The 25620-nt window shown below is 49.6% G+C and overlaps 1 long non-coding RNA gene across 1 annotated transcript; it reads left to right on the top strand.

Moving 5' to 3' along the window:
• The first annotated feature begins 20773 nt into the window (after positions 1-20773).
• On the top strand, positions 20774-22274 carry LOC309495923. Its single transcript, XR_014204883.1, has 2 exons — positions 20774-20813; positions 20953-22274. It is a non-coding gene; the product is annotated as an uncharacterized lncRNA (long non-coding RNA).
• Positions 22275-25620: the final 3346 nt, after the last annotated feature.

The raw sequence follows: 25620 nt of genomic DNA, 5'->3' as shown, positions 1-25620 counted from the left end.
AATGGCACGAATTGAGCGTCTGGCGCGTTAAGCGCAAATGTTTTATGTAGTGCTTTTTGTGCATTCTCGCGTTTGACGCGAATTCGCGTCTGCCGCCCGAGTTGAAAAATCGGAACTTCTGCGTCAATTCGCGCCGCGTTAACCAATCAGGAGCCTGCTTGCTGCACTGTCACGTGGTGAAGTGACAGTTTATAATGTTATTTTATGTTTGGCCTCAATAAATTATTTTGTAATATGACTAAAATGCTTGGTGTGCAAAGCAAATCTTTCACATAAAAACTCGATTTCAATATATTATGAGAGATACTTATTTTGTATTGAATGCTATTTATTCCATATCTATTCTAGATTATATGAAACATTATTATTCTAATGTAAAGACAACAAACACAATTTAGTGTATAAAAACTTTTTAAAAAATCACAGGACAGGTTTCACTTTTGGAGGCTGGCTCCATTTATTATCAAAACAAAAATAAATGACAGATTAGGTGGGTGCGGGCGAGGGTGAACCTCGCGCCGGGCTGTAGAGCGCGGGCCCGACAGGCATAGACCACTCGAGGCCGAGGCCTTATACGGCCTACGCTGTCCTCGTCAGCGTCCTCACCGTTAGGTCCACCAAACCTAGCTCCTGGAGCAAATTGTGAAACTCCTGAAACCCTCCGGAGGGTCTGGTGGACCCGAGTACAGTGACGATGTCCCCTACGCAGCTGTTTCTGCTCTCCAGGGGGTGGTGGTGGCGCAATGGATAAGACACATGCCTTTGGTGTGAGAGACCCGGGTTCGAATCCACTGTGAGACACCAATGTGTCCCTGAGCAAGACACTTAACCCCTAGTTGCTCCAGAGGCGTGCGACCTCTGACATATATAGCAATTGTAAGTCGCTTCGGATATAAGCGTCAGCTAAATGAATAAATGTAAATGTAAATATACGAGCGGTGACTCTCTCGATTAATGCTAATGCTAATGCTCGATAAACATCTAAAAAATATGTCCGCCAACGGGTTTCGAAACTTTCGCCTCTGACTGAACTCAGCTTTTACTGTGCGTTCACACCGGACGCGAATGGCGCGTCAAATTCGCGTCTACCGCGTCTAGTTTGACGCTTGACCACATTTGTGTACATTCGCGTGTCAAGAGCGAAATTGACGCGCGTAAAAACAAAAGTTTGAAGCGAAATTTACGCGCGTCAACCAAACGCGAATAGAGCGTCTGGCGCGAGTGATTTCAATGTTAAAAGACGCGTTTACACGCGTCTGGAGGTCTTGCGGCGCGAATGAGGCGTTTAGTGCGGCGCGGTGGACGCGAATTCGCCTCATTCGCGCGTCCACTTCGCTTCAAACTTTTGCTTTTTACACGCGTCATATTGTTAACGAACTTTAACGATTTTTTTGCAACTGTTTCTTTGAAGAACATGACCGTAAATATGAACACAAGATTGAATGTGACAAAGAAAATGATTATTGGCAGTCATGTTGCCTCTGTAGCCGGTGTATGCAGGTACATTTCTCATACCCCTTCGTTTGAAGTGTGGTCCCGAAAAATCTTCGTTTCAAGGGCTATCTGGCCCTTCCCCTTACCCCTACCCCTCCAACCAAAAGAGAATTGAGACAGCCCTACCCCTTCACGTGCACACGCAAAACAGAGGGGAAGGGGTAAGTGAAGGGGTAAGGGGTAGAATTGGGATTGGCCCTAAGTTGCAACAAACATTTGAGCCATGATGTATGTTTCTGTGAGACAAAGTAAATCACGAACAAACAATTCCAGGCACTTCTGTATCTCAAGATTCAGTGCTGCACAACTACAACATACCTCCTAGAATGACAGTTTGCAGAAAACTCATTCATTTATTCATTTACCTCTATTCTTTCTGACTATATTGGGAATTTCCAATTCATTTCTATCAATGTTATTTTTCTCAATGTCCAAAAAAAGAGAATTATTTTCTTTTAAGATAATATTAATAATTCTGACACATTCAAATAAAACGCCTCGGTTACGACTGTAACCTCGGTTCCCTGAAGAGGGAACGAGCGTTGCGTCGAAACTGACGCTATGGGAACGCTTTGCGTGATGACGTCTTGAAGCACATGTAAAATCAGTCCAATGGTGTGGCGGAACGTCAGAGGCGGGTGACGTCACGTACCAGGAAGCTATAAAAGCCGGCCCGAAACAGAAAACGAAAGCTTCGTAAAGTCTGAAGTCGCGCTGACAGGCATGAAGGAGATATGGCAAGGCGACGCAACGCTCGTTCCCTCTTCAGGGAACCGAGGTTACAGTCGTAACCGAGGCGTTCCCTTTCAAGGGAACTCCCGTTGCGTCGAAACTGACGCTATGGGAACGTCTATACCAACGCCTCCATAGCTACAAATGTCTGTCCTGTGTGTAATCATGTGAGCAGCACTAAGAAGACAAAACATGAGACCCTGGAGTAGAGTCTAAATCCAGAGAGTAGAACCTGACGAAGGTGTGCGGTGAGGACCAGCCTGCCGCATCACAGACGTCCTGTAACGATACTCCTGATATAAGGGCCTTAGAGGCCGCCATACTCCTAGTAGAGAGCGACCGGACAGCCAAAGGAGAAGGCTGTCCAGCCGCCTCATAAGCCAGTGAGATAGTCTCAACCACCCACTTGCTCATCCTTTGCTTAGACACTGGACCTCCCTTGTTAGGGGAGCAAAAGTCACTTTTACGCCACAGGGCAGCTCTGTGGACATACGCGTCTAACGCCCGAACAGGGCAAAGCAAATTATTCGCCTCCTGGTCCGATTTCGAAAGGGAGGAGGACCTCCAAGTGCCACGAGGGAAACGCGATACCAAAGGGTCTTTCCCCACAGACATTCCACCCAAAGGACTGTGGTAAGCACCTACGGCCGCCACATAAACCTTTAAAGTGGACGGGGTCAGACCTGCAGTGAACCGGTCCTGCAGGAACTCCAGAACTGTACCAATTGGGCAGTTGACTGGATCCAACCGACGGTCACTACACAAAGAGGTGAATACTCTTCAGTTCAGGGCATAAAGTTTCCTCACGGAGGGAGCTTGGACTGTAGAATGGTCTCAACAACCTCAGTTGAGAGACCTGACTCTATGAGCTGGGCCCCCTCAGAGGCCAAGCCCACAGGTTCCACAGTTCTGGGCGGGGGTGAAATATTGAGCCCCCTGCTTGGGACAGAAGGTCCCTCCTGACGGGTAGCTCCAGAGGATGCCCGTCGAGGAGGGACACAAGATCGGGAAACCATACTCTGCCCGGCCAGCGCGGGGCTATAAAAAGCAGGCAAACCCGGTCCCTGCGAACTCTTTCCAGAACTCCCGGGAGCAGAGCAACTGGGGGAAAGGCGTACAGACGTAGCCTCGGCCACGTCTGTACCATAGCATCCAGTCCCAGAGGAGCTGGATGCGTGAAGGAGAACCAAAGTGGACAGTGAGACGTCTCTCAAGACGCAAACAGATCCACTTATACTTTCCATATCAGCTCCACCACCTCGGGGGTGGAGCCACCATTCCCCGGGCCTCGGCCCCTGTCTCGACAGAGTGTCTGCTCCTATATTCTGGACCCCGGGGATGTAGGCTGCCTTGAGTGACAGCAACTTCCCCTGGGACCACAAGAGGATATGGCATGCCAGCGCAAACCCCCTTGATATAGGCGACTACCGACGTGTTGTCCGTATGTACTACACATGGTGTCCCCTGAGACCTGTGATAAAGCTCCTCAGAGCCCGGAAGACAGCTAACATCTCTAGGCTATAGAATGCCAGGAACGATGATGGTCTTCCCACAGACCTTGAGATGAGCGACCCTCAGGATCGCTCCCCAACCCGTGAGGGAAGCATCCGTCGTTAGCAGTTTGTGACGACAAGGAGCTCCCAGCACTGGGCCCTGGGACAGGAACCAAGGTTTCTTCCACATAACCAAGGCACGTAGGCATCACCGCGTGACCTTGATTGTGCGAAATGGGTTGCCCCTCGGGGAAAAACCCTCTGGTCCTGAGCCACCACTGCAGGGGCCTCATGTGCAGCAGTCCAAAAGGTATCCCGTTGGAAGCTGCTGCCATGAGATCCAACAGTCTCTGGAACTGTTTGACAGTGAGTAGCTGGCCTAGCTTTACACTTCTCACAGCTGCCAGGATGGAATCGAAGCGTGGCGATGACAGGCGCGCCTGCATCGACACTGAATCCCAAACCACGCCTAAAAAAGTGGTCCTCTAAAATGGAGAAAGCACACTCTTCTTGGCGTTCAGCCGTAACCCCAACTCTTTCATATGGGCGAGAACAACATCTCGATGTTGAACCGCCATCTAATGCGACTGAGCTAAAATCAACCAATCGTCGATGTAGTTCGTGATGCGAATACCCCGGAGGCGCAGAGGCGCCAGAGCTGCATCCACGCATTTGGTGAAAGTGCGGGGTGATAAAGCCAGGCCGAATGGAAGAACTCGATATTGGTATGCTTTGCCCCTGAAAGCAAACCTCAGGAACTTCCAATGACACGGACGGATGGAAATATGCGTCCTTGAGGTCTATCATGACAAACCAGTCCTCGGACCTGATCTGTGGCACGATTTGTCTCAAGGTTAACATTTTGAACTTGAGCTGCATGGCTGACTCGTACAGAACTCGAAGATCTAAAATGGGACGCAATCCCCCGTCCTTTTTTGGAACTATGAAGTACCGGCTGTAAAACCCGGTTTCCCTGTTGGAGGGGGGTACATATTCTATGGCCCCTTTCTCTAACAGAGTGTTTACTTCCTGTTCCATAACCAGAACCTGCTCGGGGCCCACCACTGTGGGCAGGACCCCCATAAACCGCGGTGGGCGTTAATAGAATTGTATCTAATACCCTTTTTCCACGGTCTGCAGGACCCAACGAGAAACATTTGACAGTAGCTTCCACGCTGTCAAAGATTCTACTAGAGGTACCAGTCTCTCGAGACTGGTTTCTGGATTTTGTTGCTGTTGAGTAGTCGGTTCGTCGCCCTGTAACGGCGCACCGGCAGGGAACGACCAAACAGACTGCTCCAGCACCCTCCTCAGAGGGGGCGGGCATCCCGAGGCCACTACGTTTCCGGGTGGACCTTGAGATATGTGCTCGCCGGAGACCGCTGCGCCCTGTAACACCGGAGGCGGCAGGGTTGGCAGAACGGTCCCCTGAGGGCACCGAAGAGAGACGGCACCGTATTTTTCTCCTGCTGTTGAGTAGTCGGTTCGTCGCCCTGTAACGGCGCACCGGCAGGGAACGACCAAACAGACTGCTCTAGCACCCTCCTCAGAGGGGGCGGGCATCCCGAGGCCACTACGTTTCTGGGTGGACCTTGAGATATGTGCTCGCCGGAGACCGCTGCGCCCTGTAACACCAGAGGTGGCAGGGTTGGCAGAACGGTCCCCTGAGGGCACCGAAGAGAGACGGGCACCGTGAAAAGAGGTGTTAACCGCTCTGCTTCGGGGGGACTACCCTCATTTGTCCTGAGCCCTCAGACATCAGGACTTTTTCCCAACAGCCTTCTTGGCGGTAATAACGGTCCGCAGATCCGTTTTACCCCTCGAAGACTGCTGGGTTTGAGAGCGCCCTCCGTGTCCCCGAGATTTTTGTGGGGGAGCACGAGAGGACACACTCTGTTTTTGAGTGGCACGATGTTCAGCGCTCTTTTTAGAGGAGTGAGGCTGCTGTGAATTTTACTGGCTTAGAGGGAAGTGAAGGAGCTTTCAGGGAAGATGCCGTTGCTGCAGAGAGATAGCTCGCGAGCGTCTCTTCCACCTTCGGCATCTCCCCATAACCATATTCTTTATATTTGTGAATGGAAGAATAGTGGGATGTTTGTGGTGCATACACTCTGTATGAAACCGGTTTTCCCCACGATTTCGACACCTCGGTGTGGAGATCGGGGAAAAACGGAAGGCTTCTTCGCTGAGGCTGTGTACGAGATGGCAGGAAGCGTTCGTCGAGCTTACTTTTCGAACGAACGTCCTGCCTATCCTCTGGCCACTCAATAGATAATCTGTGAACTGCTCTCGTGACAACATCGAGCAATTCCTCAAAAGCGTGAGACTGAGGTGGCGAATCCTCAGACTCAGCTTCAATACTAACAACGTCCAACTCCTCAGAGCTGGACAATTGCAGTATTGGTGCCTCCATCGGGGGGGAAGAAACCGCAGCGCGTGCTTCCACACCCTGATGAGAGGCACTGGATCTATCAGAAGGATGTTGAGATAAGGCAGAGCCCGTCTCAACATCCACTGATAAATCCATTTGTGAACCCCAGGTCTGAGATCGACGCCGTGCCTCGGCAGCGGCGGGACCCAAGCCCTGGGGAACGTGATCGGGATTGAACCGAGCCAAGCGGGATCGGAGCGTACGCAATGGAAGCGCCTCGCAATGCACACAGTCACCACCCTCGAGTGCTGACTGGGCATGCTCCTCACCCAAACAAACAACACAAAGAGTGTGAGTATCACCTCCCGTTAAATAACGCGGGCAGGGATGGACACACACTCTAAACTGCTGCTTGCTCGCCATACTGAATATATATATATATATAATATAGACAGACAACACCAAATAACAAGGACAGATTCAACACAGAGCGCAACTGAAGACTCAGAAAGCTTTCGTTTTCTGTTTCGGGCCGGCTTTTATAGCTTCCTGGTACGTGACGTCACCCGCCTCTGACGTTCCGCCACACCATTGGACTGATTTTACATGTGCTTCAAGACGTCATCACGCAAAGCGTTCCCATAGCGTCAGTTTCGACGCAACGGGAGTTCCCTTGAAAGGGAACTGTATTTAACAACTATATTTTAACATATTTTTCACAAACTGAATATTATAAACAATGCTGTAACAATTTTTTCTACATAAAAAAACATTATAACATTTCAAACAGAAGTGTGGAAATGCACCTCTCCTGTGTGCTTTCCTGAAGCTGAAATAGAAGAGCACTGTACACCTTCAAATTAGTGTAAATTGCTTTGATTAAAAGTGTCTGTCAAATGCATAAACATAAATACCCTCAGAGGGTTTGAGAAATTGACTTTTTTTAATCTGCCTTAAATCATGAAATGTGTTGGTCAAACTGTGAGCACATTAAACAACTCATCAGAGTCTGGACACTTTGCTGGCATGTTCATGACCCTAAAGTTAAAACATTTCAAATTTTCCAACAACTAAAAATTTTGTCATATTGTCCCTAATGGTTAAGGGATTAAATCTTGGTAAAAAAAAATAAAAAAAATTGTTCTTGTATTTTTTTATATTTGTTTTATTTAATTTTTTTGGTACAAATAGTTTGTTCTTCAAAAATAAAATAAAACATGAGATATGGCTGGGCCCCCAGAGGCCTCAAAATAGCATACCTCTCCTCAACCAGATTCAGTCTGAGGTATTGCACACATGTTGAATGTGTTATGCACCAACATTTAATTGTTAAGTTTAGGAGTTTGTTCAAAACTAATTATTTACAGTGTTAATCTCTGAAAATTGTACGGAAACCACAAAATGCAATTGGTACAGCATTAAAGGTGCAATAGGTGATCTGGGAAATGCTAACTTAGGCCTTCTAGCATTGAAAGCATACGATCCCACCCTCCCTGCAAACCGCCGTCCAAAGCCACGCATCCTCCAAAACACATAAACGAGCACAGACCAGAAGCGAGACGACCAGAGACAACGCTATTGGATTACATCATATGTCATTCACCGGTGAGAAAACTTTACAGTACAGTGAAGTGAGAAACAGAAGTGCTTGCTTGCATACATAAGTATGTGATTGTGAAATGACTCCAGTTCAGAAGTTGACCTGTTGACTTTAAAGGAAAGAATGCACTGTATTTCAGCTTTATTCATTTACAATTTCAGGACATAACAGCAACACAGTCAAATCTCACTGAATATCTGCCAAGGGCAAAGTCAGCGGGACATATGTACTGTCAAACCTGAAATGTAGATAGATACTTGCCACTTGTTGTCGGTTCAGAAGGAAAGCTAGGTTGTCTGCCTGCCATTCTTGCTCTGTCTGCACAGCGAACGTGAAACGCGCTGATGACGTATGATATCTGCGTGAACAAACTTTTTAGTGGTATGCAAACACACGTTGACTGACAGGGAACACAAACATAGTATCATTTAATTTTGACAGAATGAAATGACTGACAGACGATATATATTTATAGAAATACATTCAAACCACATAGTGATTGGTATCAGGATATGAAGAGACTTTCAACCAGCATAACAAAAAATGTTTCTGTAGAGAATCAATTGCATTTCACCTTTAATACGATGTTTCACTTAGCTAATTAGTTTCAATTATGAAGCTGATCAATAACATCAGGATTTCCTGTTCATTTTAGTGTACCAATTTTTGGGGACTAATGGTGGTTAAAAATAGGTTGTTTTTTTGGGACATTCGTCTTATTAAGTTCAGTTTGTTGCTCCCACCTCAAATGGGTTTGTGCCACATACACTTTCAGAACTTGAAAAATGCCATTAAAAATGTGAGTGTGACAAGTTTAAGTCTCCCCCATGAGGCCCACAGACCTGAAGTATCCTGTACAGACGAGTGATAAATGTGGTAACTTGTCTGTTAAAAATTACCTTGTGTGAAAAAGAAGATTTTAATGTTTTAGTGCTGATACATTTTTATTTAGTAGACTAGCCCTTTACATATGTCTTTTTAAAATTCCTGCAGTAAAAAAACAGTAGAGAATGTGTCAACAATGCCAAGATCATGAGTTCAATTCCCAGAGAATGTGTAACTCGAACTGAGTTGCTTTGCATTAAAGTGACTGTCAAATGCATAAATGTAAATGCATTGTAAATTCAAATATAATTCACAGGCAACTCTATAAACAAACTAAACTTTGTCAAACGTTGTGTATCTTTTGTTTTGGATGTATTTGCTGTTATTCTGTAACTAATGGCATCCAGAAATATTTTTTTCATTAGCAATAAATCCTTAAAGTCTCCCTGTAGTCAATAATTGTATCCCCTACAAACAAATGACATATTTAAACATATGTAAACTTCATGCCTTAAAATAGATTGAATGTAACTCTACACCCTTGCTTCATTTAGTATATGCAGATCTATGAACATGCTAATTAGCCCCGCCTCCACTCACTCACGCCAGCTTACAGATTCACTCGGCCAACTTACTGAGGTTAAAGCTGCACAATGGTATGGCTCAGAACGTCGGTGAAGAAATAAAAGACATATAGTTCATCACAACATCATAATATACATCATACACCTGCTATATTGCTAAATCTACCTGATTTTTCATATCAACAGAAAAATATACCAGAGATAACCTGGCTTCTCTCAAGACTGCTAGATGTGATATGCTAAAGCCTGCCGGCACATTGGCATGATTGGTTACAAGATATTTTGTGACGTCAGAAACACCAGCGATTTCAAACAACGTTTTTGAGACTGTCTTAAGATCACTGCAGTTTTAAAGAGAAAATACTCAGCAATGGTGTTGACTTGTGAATTTGCACATGGTTTTTCTTAAAGCATATTAAAAACACCACATAGACATATAAACAACCTTAAAAAGTTGGTTTTCACCACAGGGGGACTTTAAGAGACACCTCTTGCAACACCTTGGAGTGTGTTTTTAGGAACTGTAAGGATTTCTGTGTAAGGCTTATGGTGATGACTGGCTTATGAGGCAATTTTTATTCCCAAGGGCCATCACCTTGCAAAAGTGTGTAAATTGTAGAAGTTGCGTTCTGAGAAAGAATTTTCACATGATCAAAATGCAATCTGTGATGTGCACTTGACTCTTACTAGCATAGTTGTGAAATGCCTGGCAGGAAAGACTTTTTAATGCAAAAGTAATTGGTAAACTTGTACAACGAATATCAGATGATGTGTTTTATGGTAGGCCTACTGGGGTTTTATAAAGGAGATCTGGTGGCTTTTATAAATCCGAATTTTGATGGAAACTTTTACACATGAGTTCCCAGGGCCCGTATTCTTAAAGCTTCTAAGAATCCTCTCAGAAAACTCCTAATTTAGCTTAAAAACTTCTACGTAGGAGTCTTAGCGATTCGGGACCAATCTGAGAGCAATTCTGAGCAAGGAAAAGACAAAAACTTTCATCTTAGTGAGGAGGCGGGGCTGACCCCGTTGCTATGTATGACACAATCTTTTGAAGACTGTGATTGGCTGGTTGTCCAAGAAGTAAAAAAAAAAGAGCAATTTTAAGGATAGGGTCTACTCTAAGCCTTCACTTTGAAATTACATGTGTAATTTTTCCTATTGTACCGTTCTCTCTCACACACACACACACACACACACACACACACACACACACACACATTAGATCTTAAAATCTTAATGTAGTGATTACTTTAATTTCTGGCGCTCTTATTAACTCACTGTCATCCACTGTCTGCAAAACATTTCTTCTCTCTCTTCATATTTCTGCCATTTTCTCCTCTGCTAAAGAAACTCTTAAGCCTCTTAAAAGTCCCTGTCCATACTCCTAACAATTTTGACCTTAAGACCTCTTTTAAGGGTTAAGATGCGTTCTGAATTACTTTTTTCTTTACTAGGATTTTTATTTAATTTTAAGAGTAAACTCCCACATTTCTAGGAATTTTCTTAGAATTTTGTCACTAGTAGCTACTCTTTGCATTAAGATTTTTTACGAATACGGGCCCAAGAATCCTCTCAGAAAACTCTTAATTTAGCTTAAAAACTTTTACGTAGGAGTCTTAGCTTAAAAGCGATTCGGGACTGATCTGAGAGCAACTCTGAGTAAGGAAAAGCCAAAAAGAATCTTAATGCAAAGAGTAGCTCCTAGTGACAAAATTCTAAGAAAATTCGTAGAAATGTGGGCGTTTACTCTTAAAATTAAAGAAAAAATCCTAGTAAAGAAAAAAGTAATTCAGAAAGCATCTTAACCCTTAAAAGAGGTCTTAAGGTCAAAATTGTTAGGAGCACGGACGAGGACTTTTAAGAGGCTTAAGAGTTTCTTTAGCAGAGGAGAAAATGGCAGAAAGACGAAGAGGGAGAAGAAATGTGTTGCAGACAATGAATAACAGTGAGTTAATAAGACGCTATAGATTAGATCGTGCAGGGATCATGTTTGTGACTGATCTTATTAGAGACACACTAACATCTCCGACACAGCACAGAAATGCCATAGCGCCAGAAATGAAAATAATCACTACATTACGATATTTGGCAACTGGGAAAATTCCATGTTTGATACATTAAAACCAACATTCAAACCACCACTTAAATAGACATGCCAGCAATCAGTGTAATTGGAAAGAGTGGAACAATTTGTATCATTCTAAGCCAATCAAATACCTTATAGGAAATGAACAGCATGGTAAATAAAAAAAAAGGATTTATATATGTCACAGGTCGGGATGGGCCGAACCAGACTACACCCACCCCTAGACCAAGAACACTTTGAGGAGCGTGCCAGAGACGAGACCAGAGACGGAGGATAAAAGTAACAATTTTATTGAGAGTAAAATAATTTATAATCCTAATCTAAAAGTCTTCTTCTCTCCCTCGTCCAGGGAGGATCCCAGGCGGGGCAAGCAGACACACCCTTCCCCACGGGTGGCAATTCCCAGTGAGGAGTGCTGGACAGGTAAGTATTGGACAGGTGAGTTCCTCACAGGTGGGTAGATGATCCAAGTTTCCTTTCCTCTTGCACGTGAGGGGAACAGTTCCCAGCAGTCGATAATGGACAGGTAAGTATCTTACAGTAAGTAGGTTGTCGACGTTCCTTCTCCCAGGCTGGTATCAGGTGCACGGTGGGGGGTAATGGACAGGTGAGTTCTCCGATGAGCGGATGGTCAAAGCTTCCTCTCCTCTTTCACATAGGGGACAGTTCACGGCAGTCGATGACGGGCAGGTAAGTATCTTACGGTAGATAGATTGACCGAGCTCCTTCTTCCACGCTGGTATCAGGTTCACAATGGGAGGAGGTGAAACAGGTGAGTTTTCCAATGAGCAGATGGTCAAAGCTTCCTCTCCTCTTCCACGTGGGGAACAGTTCACAGCAGTCAATAATGTGTAGGTAAGTATCTTACGGTAAGTAGGTCGACCGAGCTCCTTCTACACCAAGGGCAATTACAACGGTAAGAAGTGGACAGGTAGACTGCAGCAGGTCCTCCGTAAACACCATACGAGACTTCCCCTAGGGCAGGAGGGGGCAAGCTCAGGAGCGGTGCACAACTCTCACGGGTGTCTGGGACGAGTGAGTACTTCGCACCCTACAGATGAACTTCAGGGCTGTAGCGGACTCACGGTCACAGGTAGAATGGCTCACGTGTGTCGCAAGAAAGACAGGGACTTCACCCCGTACCGATGGCTTCAGGGCTGTAGCGAACTCACGGTCACAGACCAAGCTGGGCTTTAGTCACAGACTGAACTGGGCTTTCTCTAGGACGGACAGAATCATAACTTCACACAGCAATATAATGTTCTCACAGGTGTCGTGGGGAAGACAGGAACTCCACACCGTACAGGTGGGCTTCAAAGCTGTAGTGAACTCACAGTCACAGACTGAACTGGGCTTTCTCTAGCACGGACAGAGTCATAACTTCACGCAGCCGTATAGTGTTCTCATGGGTGTCGTGGGGAAGACAGGAACTTCACACCGTACAGGTGGGCTTCAAAGCTGTAGTGAACTCACAGTCACAAACTGAACTGGGCTTTCTCTGGAACAGACAGAATCATAACTTCACACAGCAATATAATGTTCTCACAGGTGTCGTGGGGAAGACAGGAACTTCACACCGTACAGGTGGGCTTCAAAGCTGTAGTGAACTCACAGTCACAGACTGAACTGGGCTTTCTCTGGAACAGACAGAATCATAACTTCACACAGCAATATAATGTTCTCACAGGTGTCGTGGGGAAGACAGGAACTTCACACCGTACAGGTGGGCTTCAAAGCTGTAGTGAACTCACAGTCACAGACTGAACTGGGCTTTCTCTGGAACAGACAGAATCATAACTTCACACAGCAACATAATGTTCTCACAGGTGTCGTGGGGAAGACAGGAACTTCACACCGTACCGGTGGGCTTCAAGCTGTAGTGAACTCAGTCACAGACTGAACTGGGCTTTCCCTGGAACAGACAGAATCATAACTTCACACAGCAATATAATGTTCTCACAGGTGTCGCGGAGAAACCAGGAACTTCACTCCATACAGGTGGGCTTCGGGGCTGCAGCACACTCACAGTCACAGACTGGGCTGGGCTTTCTCTAGGGCAGACAGAGTCAATACTTCACACAGCAATATAATGTTCTCACATGTGTCGCGGAGAAACCAGGAACTTCACTCCATACAGGTGGGCTTCAAGGCTGTAGCGAACTCACAGTCACAGACTGAGCTGGGCTTTCTCTAGGGCAGACAGAGTCAATACTTCACACAGCAATATAATGTTCTCACAGGTGTCGTGGGGAAGACAGAAACGTCACTCCAGCTGTCCTTCCCAAGCCTTCCCGCAAATTGGACGTACTCGATCTCTCCAAGCTCTGAAGATGTACAATATACCAGCCTGCCTCTTGGGCGAGCACACGGCAGTTAAAAGCAGACCTTCACACACTCACAGGAATTTCCACTCCAATATACCACACAGGGGAAGAGACGGAACGTCAATCCAAACACTGCAAATCCACTCATCAAGTATACTTAAGGCCAGCACTCACCCTGGGTCTCGGTTCAAAACGCAAAGGACCGGCAGTGAGAGGAAGGAGAATTTAAACACTTCATAGGCATAAACTGGATTCGTTTCACCATCCGAACGGGAAGAGGAGATAAGAATGGCAGAGAATCAGTTTAATTCACTCAGTGATATCCATACAGTACACTCCAAGCACTTCAACCCACATCTATCTCAGTATCAAACGTGTGGTAGGAGATTCAATAATCAGTTACTTATCTTCACTCTTTCATCCAGACGATGCACTTCCCTCTTTAAATCCTCTCTCCCTCCGTCTTCACTTCCTCATACACACGACGTTCCTTTTTCCTCACAACGAGCCCTCAACGACACACTTCAGAGAACACTTCCCAACAGGAGCCAGCCACATCCAAACGAGAACAAAAGCACCACAAGCAGGAGAGGAACCACACATGCTTTCTCTTCTTCTGACTTTTTATACTCTCATGAGCTAGCGTGGCCCCATTCAAACGCTCAGCGCAAATTACCCACACCTGCTATCAATCCGCCACTCGGTTACCATAGCGACAGGCACTCACCCTGGCTTTGGGATGGTGTTTCACTTCCCGGATCTCAACAAGGGCATTTCTCTGGCGGGGATAGTCCCGGGCTTATTTGTCACCCCGTGACATACCCCCCCGCCAAACCGTTCTAGTCCCGAGAACGGTCTCCTGACACCCAGTCCCCATACCTGGCTGGTGGCTGACCCCGATTCCCTCGTTGAGACCGTCGGGGAGGGGAGTCAGGTACTTCCGGCCGTGGTCCCAGGCCTAAACCTCTTGGGATTACTGCCCACCCTACCAGCGGGGGTGTCCATGACGTGTCGGCCGGCGGATCTCTTACCACTGGCTTTGGGAAATACGGGCAAGGGCGAATCAGATTGCGATGTAGCACCCGTTCGGGGCCTACCCCTCCTTCTGGCCGTAGTGCGTATACCGGTTGGTCTGGACGGGGTTGTCGCTGAACGACGTACGGCTGAGCCTCCCATCGATCGCTCAACTTCCCTTTCCCCTGCCGGCGATTATCTCGCACCAACACCCTCTCACCGGGCAATAACGGGGCCTCTCGAGCCGTACGATCATACAACCTCTTATTCTTCACTGCCGTTTGGTTTATCCGGCCAGCGACTTGCTCGTATGCCGACTGCAGGCGTTGATGGTGATTTATCACCCAAGCAGATAGATTTCCTCCCTCTTCTTCCCCGGTGGTCCCCATAAGCATATCCATTGGGAGTCTCACATGCCTGCCAAACATTAGGTAAGTAGGGGCATAACCAGTGGTACTATGTATGCTATTATTATACGCCTGTAGCATCGCTGGAAGCCTGTCAGCCCAGTGGCCCTGCTGTTCCTCTTCCAAGGTACCCAGTAAGCCCAATAAGGTCTGATTGAACCTCTCACACCCCCCGTTCCCTTGAGGATGATAAGGGGTCGTGTGGGTCTTCTTGCATCCGTACAGGAGGCACAGTTCGCGGATCACCTTGGACTCGAAATTGGCCCCTTGATCAGAATGGAGGATTTCCGGACAACCAAACGGCTGAATTACATATCTCCAGAGGGCATTGGCGGTAGTAAGAGCAGTTTGGTCCACAGTGGGGACGGCCCAGGCGTATTTAGTAAACAGGTCAGTGATGACAAGAATGTTCTGGACCTGATCCACCGGTCGCCCCAGAGTGAGAAAATCCATGGCCACTATATGCAGAGGTGCCTTGGCCTGGATCGGGACCAACGGTGCCCGGGCCTCCTTCCTAGATTTAAACAAGATACAGCGTGGACACCTCTGGAGGTAAGCCCTGGTAGTGCCCTCCATTCCGGGCCAGTAAAAATGTCGTCTCAACAAGGCCAACGTCCTCTCTTGCCCCTGATGTCCCATCCGGCCATGATAGGCCTCCAACAGAGCTTGCCAACGCCCTTCAGGGACCACGATCTGACGGACCTCCTCTTCTCGACCGGGCTCCTGCAGTGCCCTACAAAGTACCCCTTCTTTTAGGCACAGCCTCGCCCTCTGTCCCAGCAAGCCTCGCACAACTCGAGTCTCAGCTCGACGTTCCGCCCCCTCGGGCCAAACCTCCTGTTCTACCCACGTCCGTACCTTCAGCACATCCCCATCTTCACCCTGCCACGACCTCCAACGTGATGGATCCCACCCCCAACATGGAGGAGGGTCTTCGGACTCCTGTCCCGGGGCTTCGATGACCCCCACCATCAATCCCTCATCGGACCCCGCTCCGGGAGCCTGTAGATGGCCTGCCGATCCTTCCCCCGGTAGCCTAGATAATACATCAGCATTGGTGTGTTCCTTTCCTGGTCGATACTGGATCTGGTAGTCGAAATTGGCCAGTTGTGCCACCCAGCGTTGCTCTACTGCCCCCAGCTTGGCCGTTTGTAAGTGTACCAGCGGATTATTGTCTGTGACAACCTGTACCTTGGCCCCCCAAAGATAGTCTTTGAACTTTTCGCTTAGTGCCCATTTCATGGCTAGCAGCTCGAGTTTGAAAGAACTATAATTTGAGTCGTTCTTTTCGGCGGGGTGTAAGCTTCGACTAGCATAAGCAATGACTCTCTCCGCTCCTTGCTGTTTCTGTGCCAGTACTGCACCCAAACCAAGCTGGCTGGCATCGGTGTATAGAATAAATGGTTGCGTGAAGTCGGCATAGGCTAGGATCGGGGCCTGCAACAGCTCTTGTTTAAGCCTCTGAAAGGCAGCTTCACAAGCTGGGTCCCATTGGATCGTCGGGGACCCTCGACCCCGGGTTCGCCCGGTGCCTCCAAGCAGTTGGTTAATCGGTTTAGCAATCTTGGAGAAGTCTTGTATGAATCGCCGGTAGTAACCCACAAAGCCCAGGAATGACCGCACTTGACGCACCGTCTGGGGTGATGCCCACTCTTGCACTGCCACCACCTTCTCTGGGTCAACCGAGATCCCCGCCGCACTGACCACATGTCCCAAGAACTTAACCTCCTTACGGAAGAGCTGACACTTGTCGGGCTGTAGCTTCAACCCGTAACGCTCAAGGGAACGGAAGACTTGCCCCAGATGTTCCAAGTGAGACTTAAAATCAGGAGAATACACGATAACATCATCCAAGTAGACGAGAGTGGTGTCCATCAACTGACTGCCCAAACAACGCTGCATCAGCCGTTGGAATGTGGCTGGAGCGTTGCAAAGCCCGAATGGCATCCGTTCCCATTCATAGAGGCCAAAGGGGGTAGTGAATGCCGTCTTCTCTCGGTCATGCTCGTCCATTTGCACCTGCCAGTAGCCGCTGGCTAGATCGAGGGTAGAATACCAGGCAGCTTGAGTGAGGCTCGTGAGGGAATCTTCGACTCGTGGTAGTGGGAAAGCATCTCTTTTAGTTACCTGATTTAACCTCCGGTAGTCCACACAGAACCTCCAGGAGCCCGTTTTCTTGCGGACCAATACTATAGGTGCGGCCCAAGGGCTGCTGCTCTCACGAATAATCCCTCTAGCAAGCATTCCCCGCAACAAGGTACGAACCTCCGGGTACAAGGTCGGGGGTACAGGTCGATAACGTTCTCGGCTCGGCGCCGCGTCTCCAGTCGGAATTTGGTGTTTCACCGCATCTGTGCGGCCATAGTCCTCCTCGTGGGTGGCGAACAAGTGCTGCCAATCCTTCAAGAACTCGTGGAGTTGACCCGTTTGTTCTTCCCTCAACCCTTCGCCCCGTAAAGACTCTCCCTGCAAATGGGCCGGCAATCCTCTCCCGCTCTCCTCCACTCCTGAACTAACTCGAGCTAGGGCCACTTCAACCACCGTTGGACTCACCCGCTCAAAACTCACTTCCCCCTGCTCGTGAACCTGCTGTGGCTTCACGGATGTCACTCGGGCCAAACACTGGTGGCGGTATAGAAGCACCGGGAAGGGGTTTGCGTTCCGAACTCGGACGGGGACCCTACCCCCTCGGACGATGGTTAGTCCTCGAGCTACTTCCACCTTAGGACCCTCGTCATGGGGTTCCACCAGGACCCATTCATGTGGACCGTAACGTCGAGGGGGAAGCCTGACTCGGACCACAGCCTCGCTTTGAGCTGGAATGGACAGGGCATAGCGACAAACTATTCTTCCCACACTCTCTCGGTCATGCTGCTGTTCAGCCAGACATATCCGGCGGCAATCGGCCCTGACACGGTCCCACTCTTGGCCGGCAGATGTTGCGGCCGCTCGTGCCGGTGCACTTCGAAACAGTTCCTCCCAACAGTCCGAGATGACATTCATTCCAATCAGTGCACGATGGGACCCCAGACACGGGTCTCGGACGACCACTACCCCCTTCTGAGGTACTAGAATTCCATGGATCTGTAAATCGGTCACCAAGTATCCCACATACGGGATGTCCAGCCCGTTTGCTCCACGGAGCGTCAGCCAGGGGGCCTCTGCAGGGAGTTGGCTTCCGGAACCAAACAGCTCCTGGGCCAAACTTTCTGAAAACAGGGTCACTTGGGAACCCGTATCCAAGAGACACCGGATTTTCTGGCCATTTACCTGGACCACAACCACCGGACAACGGCCTACCAGGCAGCTCTGAGAAGATAGCGAAGGAGGGGGGTCTGACAAGGGGGTCCCGACCACTTGACCCACAGTGGCCGGAGACTCTAAAAACCCCCTTGTGATGCACGTCGGGCGGAACACTGGCGAACGTAGTGCCCCGGTTCTCCACAACCATTACAGATGGGACGCCCATGTGCATCCCACTGAAATCGAGAGCCCACCGACCGGGGAGGACGATGTTCAAACGGGCGACCCCCATCGGAGTAGGCCCGCTCTCGAGAGTGAGGAGGGTACTGGGGCCGTTCTCGACGTAGTTCTTCCCTCACAGCTTTGGATAACTCAGACATTTGCTCACGGACATCTCTCTTTAATTCCTCCCGGAGGGCCTGCTTCCAGTCGGGCGCCGCCGGGGCCGGAGGAGGATCAACAACGTTCGTAGCCAGACAGCTGGGGACACCCACATGCTCCGCCTGGTCATGCTCAAGGGCCAAAGCTTCCCGTCGGAGCTCTTCGAAAGTCAAATTCGGTTCTCTCCTCAGTTGTACCCGCAAACTCTGGCGAACTGGGCCCTCCCGTAGTCCCAGCACAAATTGGTCTCGCAACAGGACCTCTTCTCCCCCCAGGCCATGATCCTGTCTCCCCGTCAGCCTAGAATACTGCTCCCGCAGTTGTAAGGTGAATGCCCGAACGGATTGTCGAGGGCCTTGCCGAGAATTAAAGAACTTCGCCCTCAGTGCTGCTACCGGGGTGGTATCCCCATATTGCCCTGTGAGGAAGTCGAAAATCGCCTGGATTGTTGCTCGATTAGCCTCTGGTGCTGCTTGAACTTCCCTTCTTGCATCCCCTTCCAGGGAATTCAACACAAACTGGACCCTCTGTATGGCATTCAGACCCTGGAGTCCTGCCAAGTACTCTACCTGGTTTTTCCACTCCGACAGACTCACTTCAGACCCCGGGCCTCCATACCTCGGGGCCCACGGGGCACCCATGAAGATCGGCATGACAGGTGGCCGAGCCCCAGGTTCTTCCCCCTCTGCCATCACCAACTCTGGTCGCTCAACTCAAAGTGTAACCCTGCCGAACTACGCCAAATTTCTGTCACAGGTCGGGATGGGCCGAACCAGACTACACCCACCCCTAGACCAAGAACACTTTGAGGAGCGTGCCAGAGACGAGACCAGAGACGGAGGATAAAAGTAACAATTTTATTGAGAGTAAAATAATTTATAATCCTAATCTAAAAGTCTTCTTCTCTCCCTCGTCCAGGGAGGATCCCAGGCGGGGCAAGCAGACACACCCTTCCCCACGGGCGGCAATTCCCAGTGAGGAGTGCTGGACAGGTAAGTATTGGACAGGTGAGTTCCTCACAGGTGGGTAGATGATCCAAGTTTCCTTTCCTCTTGCACGTGAGGGGAACAGTTCCCAGCAGTCGATAATGGACAGGTAAGTATCTTACAGTAAGTAGGTTGTCGACGTTCCTTCTCCCAGGCTGGTATCAGGTGCACGGTGGGGGGTGATGGACAGGTGAGTTCTCCGATGAGCGGATGGTCAAAGCTTCCTCTCCTCTTTCACATAGGGGACAGTTCACGGCAGTCGATGACGGGCAGGTAAGTATCTTACGGTAGATAGATTGACCGAGCTCCTTCTTCCACGCTGGTATCAGGTTCACAATGGGAGGAGGTGAAACAGGTGAGTTTTCCAATGAGCAGATGGTCAAAGCTTCCTCTCCTCTTCCACGTGGGGAACAGTTCACAGCAGTCAATAATGTGTAGGTAAGTATCTTACGGTAAGTAGGTCGACCGAGCTCCTTCTACACCAAGGGCAATTACAACGGTAAGAAGTGGACAGGTAGACTGCAGCAGGTCCTCCGTAAACACCATACGAGACTTCCCCTAGGGCAGGAGGGGGCAAGCTCAGGAGCGGTGCACAACTCTCACGGGTGTCTGGGACGAGTGAGTACTTCGCACCCTACAGATGAACTTCAGGGCTGTAGCGGACTCACGGTCACAGGTAGAATGGCTCACGTGTGTCGCAAGAAAGACAGGGACTTCACCCCGTACCGATGGCTTCAGGGCTGTAGCGAACTCACGGTCACAGACCAAGCTGGGCTTTAGTCACAGACTGAACTGGGCTTTCTCTAGGACGGACAGAATCATAACTTCACACAGCAATATAATGTTCTCACAGGTGTCGTGGGGAAGACAGGAACTCCACACCGTACAGGTGGGCTTCAAAGCTGTAGTGAACTCACAGTCACAGACTGAACTGGGCTTTCTCTAGGACGGACAGAGTCATAACTTCACGCAGCCGTATAGTGTTCTCATGGGTGTCGTGGGGAAGACAGGAACTTCACACCGTACAGGTGGGCTTCAAAGCTGTAGTGAACTCACAGTCACAAACTGAACTGGGCTTTCTCTGGAACAGACAGAATCATAACTTCACACAGCAATATAATGTTCTCACAGGTGTCGTGGGGAAGACAGGAACTTCACACCGTACAGGTGGGCTTCAAAGCTGTAGTGAACTCACAGTCACAGACTGAACTGGGCTTTCTCTGGAACAGACAGAATCATAACTTCACACAGCAATATAATGTTCTCACAGGTGTCGTGGGGAAGACAGGAACTTCACACCGTACAGGTGGGCTTCAAAGCTGTAGTGAACTCACAGTCACAGACTGAACTGGGCTTTCTCTGGAACAGACAGAATCATAACTTCACACAGCAACATAATGTTCTCACAGGTGTCGTGGGGAAGACAGGAACTTCACACCGTACCGGTGGGCTTCAAGCTGTAGTGAACTCAGTCACAGACTGAACTGGGCTTTCCCTGGAACAGACAGAATCATAACTTCACACAGCAATATAATGTTCTCACAGGTGTCGCGGAGAAACCAGGAACTTCACTCCATACAGGTGGGCTTCGGGGCTGCAGCACACTCACAGTCACAGACTGGGCTGGGCTTTCTCTAGGGCAGACAGAGTCAATACTTCACACAGCAATATAATGTTCTCACATGTGTCGCGGAGAAACCAGGAACTTCACTCCATACAGGTGGGCTTCAAGGCTGTAGCGAACTCACAGTCACAGACTGAGCTGGGCTTTCTCTAGGGCAGACAGAGTCAATACTTCACACAGCAATATAATGTTCTCACAGGTGTCGTGGGGAAGACAGAAACGTCACTCCAGCTGTCCTTCCCAAGCCTTCCCGCAAATTGGACGTACTCGATCTCTCCAAGCTCTGAAGATGTACAATATACCAGCCTGCCTCTTGGGCGAGCACACGGCAGTTAAAAGCAGACCTTCACACACTCACAGGAATTTCCACTCCAATATACCACACAGGGGAAGAGACGGAACGTCAATCCAAACACTGCAAATCCACTCATCAAGTATACTTAAGGCCAGCACTCACCCTGGGTCTCGGTTCAAAACGCAAAGGACCGGCAGTGAGAGGAAGGAGAATTTAAACACTTCATAGGCATAAACTGGATTCGTTTCACCATCCGAACGGGAAGAGGAGATAAGAATGGCAGAGAATCAGTTTAATTCACTCAGTGATATCCATACAGTACACTCCAAGCACTTCAACCCACATCTATCTCAGTATCAAACGTGTGGTAGGAGATTCAATAATCAGTTACTTATCTTCACTCTTTCATCCAGACGATGCACTTCCCTCTTTAAATCCTCTCTCCCTCCGTCTTCACTTCCTCATACACACGACGTTCCTTTTTCCTCACAACGAGCCCTCAACGACACACTTCAGAGAACACTTCCCAACAGGAGCCAGCCACATCCAAACGAGAACAAAAGCACCACAAGCAGGAGAGGAACCACACATGCTTTCTCTTCTTCTGACTTTTTATACTCTCATGAGCTAGCGTGGCCCCATTCAAACGCTCAGCGCAAATTACCCACACCTGCTATCAATCCGCCACTCGGTTACCATAGCGACAGGCACTCACCCTGGCTTTGGGATGGTGTTTCACTTCCCGGATCTCAACAAGGGCATTTCTCTGGCGGGGATAGTCCCGGGCTTATTTGTCACCCCGTGACATACCCCCCCGCCAAACCGTTCTAGTCCCGAGAACGGTCTCCTGACACCCAGTCCCCATACCTGGCTGGTGGCTGACCCCGATTCCCTCGTTGAGACCGTCGGGGAGGGGAGTCAGGTACTTCCGGCCGTGGTCCCAGGCCTAAACCTCTTGGGATTACTGCCCACCCTACCAGCGGGGGTGTCCATGACGTGTCGGCCGGCGGATCTCTTACCACTGGCTTTGGGAAATACGGGCAAGGGCGAATCAGATTGCGATGTAGCACCCGTTCGGGGCCTACCCCTCCTTCTGGCCGTAGTGCGTATACCGGTTGGTCTGGACGGGGTTGTCGCTGAACGACGTACGGCTGAGCCTCCCATCGATCGCTCAACTTCCCTTTCCCCTGCCGGCGATTATCTCGCACCAACACCCTCTCACCGGGCAATAACGGGGCCTCTCGAGCCGTACGATCATACAACCTCTTATTCTTCACTGCCGTTTGGTTTATCCGGCCAGCGACTTGCTCGTATGCCGACTGCAGGCGTTGATGGTGATTTATCACCCAAGCAGATAGATTTCCTCCCTCTTCTTCCCCGGTGGTCCCCATAAGCATATCCATTGGGAGTCTCACATGCCTGCCAAACATTAGGTAAGTAGGGGCATAACCAGTGGTACTATGTATGCTATTATTATACGCCTGTAGCATCGCTGGAAGCCTGTCAGCCCAGTGGCCCTGCTGTTCCTCTTCCAAGGTACCCAGTAAGCCCAATAAGGTCTGATTGAACCTCTCACACCCCCCGTTCCCTTGAGGATGATAAGGGGTCGTGTGGGTCTTCTTGCATCCGTACAGGAGGCACAGTTCGCAGATCACCTTGGACTCGAAATTGGCCCCTTGATCAGAATGGAGGATTTCCGGACAACCAAACGGCTGAATTACATATCTCCAGAGGGCATTGGCGGTAGTAAGAGCAGTTTGGTCCACAGTGGGGACGGCCCAGGCGTATTTAGTAAACAGGTCAGTGATGACAAGAATGTTCTGGACCTGATCCACCGGTCGCCCCAGAGTGAGAAAATCCATGGCCACTATATGCAGAGGTGCCTTGGCCTGGATCGGGACCAACGGTGCCCGGGCCTCCTTCCTAGATTTAAACAAGATACAGCGTGGACACCTCTGGAGGTAAGCCCTGGTAGTGCCCTCCATTCCGGGCCAGTAAAAATGTCGTCTCAACAAGGCCAACGTCCTCTCTTGCCCCTGATGTCCCATCCGGCCATGATAGGCCTCCAACAGAGCTTGCCAACGCCCTTCAGGGACCACGATCTGACGGACCTCCTCTTCTCGACCGGGCTCCTGCAGTGCCCTACAAAGTACCCCTTCTTTTAGGCACAGCCTCGCCCTCTGTCCCAGCAAGCCTCGCACAACTCGAGTCTCAGCTCGACGTTCCGCCCCCTCGGGCCAAACCTCCTGTTCTACCCACGTCCGTACCTTCAGCACATCCCCATCTTCACCCTGCCACGACCTCCAACGTGATGGATCCCACCCCCAACATGGAGGAGGGTCTTCGGACTCCTGTCCCGGGGCTTCGATGACCCCCACCATCAATCCCTCATCGGACCCCGCTCCGGGAGCCTGTAGATGGCCTGCCGATCCTTACCCCGGTAGCCTAGATAATACATCAGCATTGGTGTGTTCCTTTCCTGGTCGATACTGGATCTGGTAGTCGAAATTGGCCAGTTGTGCCACCCAGCGTTGCTCTACTGCCCCCAGCTTGGCCGTTTGTAAGTGTACCAGCGGATTATTGTCTGTGACAACCTGTACCTTGGCCCCCCAAAGATAGTCTTTGAACTTTTCGCTTAGTGCCCATTTCATGGCTAGCAGCTCGAGTTTGAAAGAACTATAATTTGAGTCGTTCTTTTCGGCGGGGTGTAAGCTTCGACTAGCATAAGCAATGACTCTCTCCGCTCCTTGCTGTTTCTGTGCCAGTACTGCACCCAAACCAAGCTGGCTGGCATCGGTGTATAGAATAAATGGTTGCGTGAAGTCGGCATAGGCTAGGATCGGGGCCTGCAACAGCTCTTGTTTAAGCCTCTGAAAGGCAGCTTCACAAGCTGGGTCCCATTGGATCGTCGGGGACCCTCGACCCCGGGTTCGCCCGGTGCCTCCAAGCAGTTGGTTAATCGGTTTAGCAATCTTGGAGAAGTCTTGTATGAATCGCCGGTAGTAACCCACAAAGCCCAGGAATGACCGCACTTGACGCACCGTCTGGGGTGATGCCCACTCTTGCACTGCCACCACCTTCTCTGGGTCAACCGAGATCCCCGCCGCACTGACCACATGTCCCAAGAACTTAACCTCCTTACGGAAGAGCTGACACTTGTCGGGCTGTAGCTTCAACCCGTAACGCTCAAGGGAACGGAAGACTTGCCCCAGATGTTCCAAGTGAGACTTAAAATCAGGAGAATACACGATAACATCATCCAAGTAGACGAGAGTGGTGTCCATCAACTGACTGCCCAAACAACGCTGCATCAGCCGTTGGAATGTGGCTGGAGCGTTGCAAAGCCCGAATGGCATCCGTTCCCATTCATAGAGGCCAAAGGGGGTAGTGAATGCCGTCTTCTCTCGGTCATGCTCGTCCATTTGCACCTGCCAGTAGCCGCTGGCTAGATCGAGGGTAGAATACCAGGCAGCTTGAGTGAGGCTCGTGAGGGAATCTTCGACTCGTGGTAGTGGGAAAGCATCTCTTTTAGTTACCTGATTTAACCTCCGGTAGTCCACACAGAACCTCCAGGAGCCCGTTTTCTTGCGGACCAATACTATAGGTGCGGCCCAAGGGCTGCTGCTCTCACGAATAATCCCTCTAGCAAGCATTCCCCGCAACAAGGTACGAACCTCCGGGTACAAGGTCGGGGGTACAGGTCGATAACGTTCTCGGCTCGGCGCCGCGTCTCCAGTCGGAATTTGGTGTTTCACCGCATCTGTGCGGCCATAGTCCTCCTCGTGGGTGGCGAACAAGTGCTGCCAATCCTTCAAGAACTCGTGGAGTTGACCCGTTTGTTCTTCCCTCAACCCTTCGCCCCGTAAAGACTCTCCCTGCAAATGGGCCGGCAATCCTCTCCCGCTCTCCTCCACTCCTGAACTAACTCGAGCTAGGGCCACTTCAACCACCGTTGGACTCACCCGCTCAAAACTCACTTCCCCCTGCTCGTGAACCTGCTGTGGCTTCACGGATGTCACTCGGGCCAAACACTGGTGGCGGTATAGAAGCACCGGGAAGGGGTTTGCGTTCCGAACTCGGACGGGGACCCTACCCCCTCGGACGATGGTTAGTCCTCGAGCTACTTCCACCTTAGGACCCTCGTCATGGGGTTCCACC

Source organism: Leuciscus leuciscus, assembly GCF_965113295.1.
Source record: "Leuciscus leuciscus genome assembly, chromosome: 3".
Classification (NCBI taxonomy): Eukaryota; Metazoa; Chordata; class Actinopteri; order Cypriniformes; family Leuciscidae; genus Leuciscus; species Leuciscus leuciscus.
The sequence above is the reverse complement of the archived record's forward strand: the minus strand, read 5'-3'. Positions and strand labels throughout refer to the sequence as shown.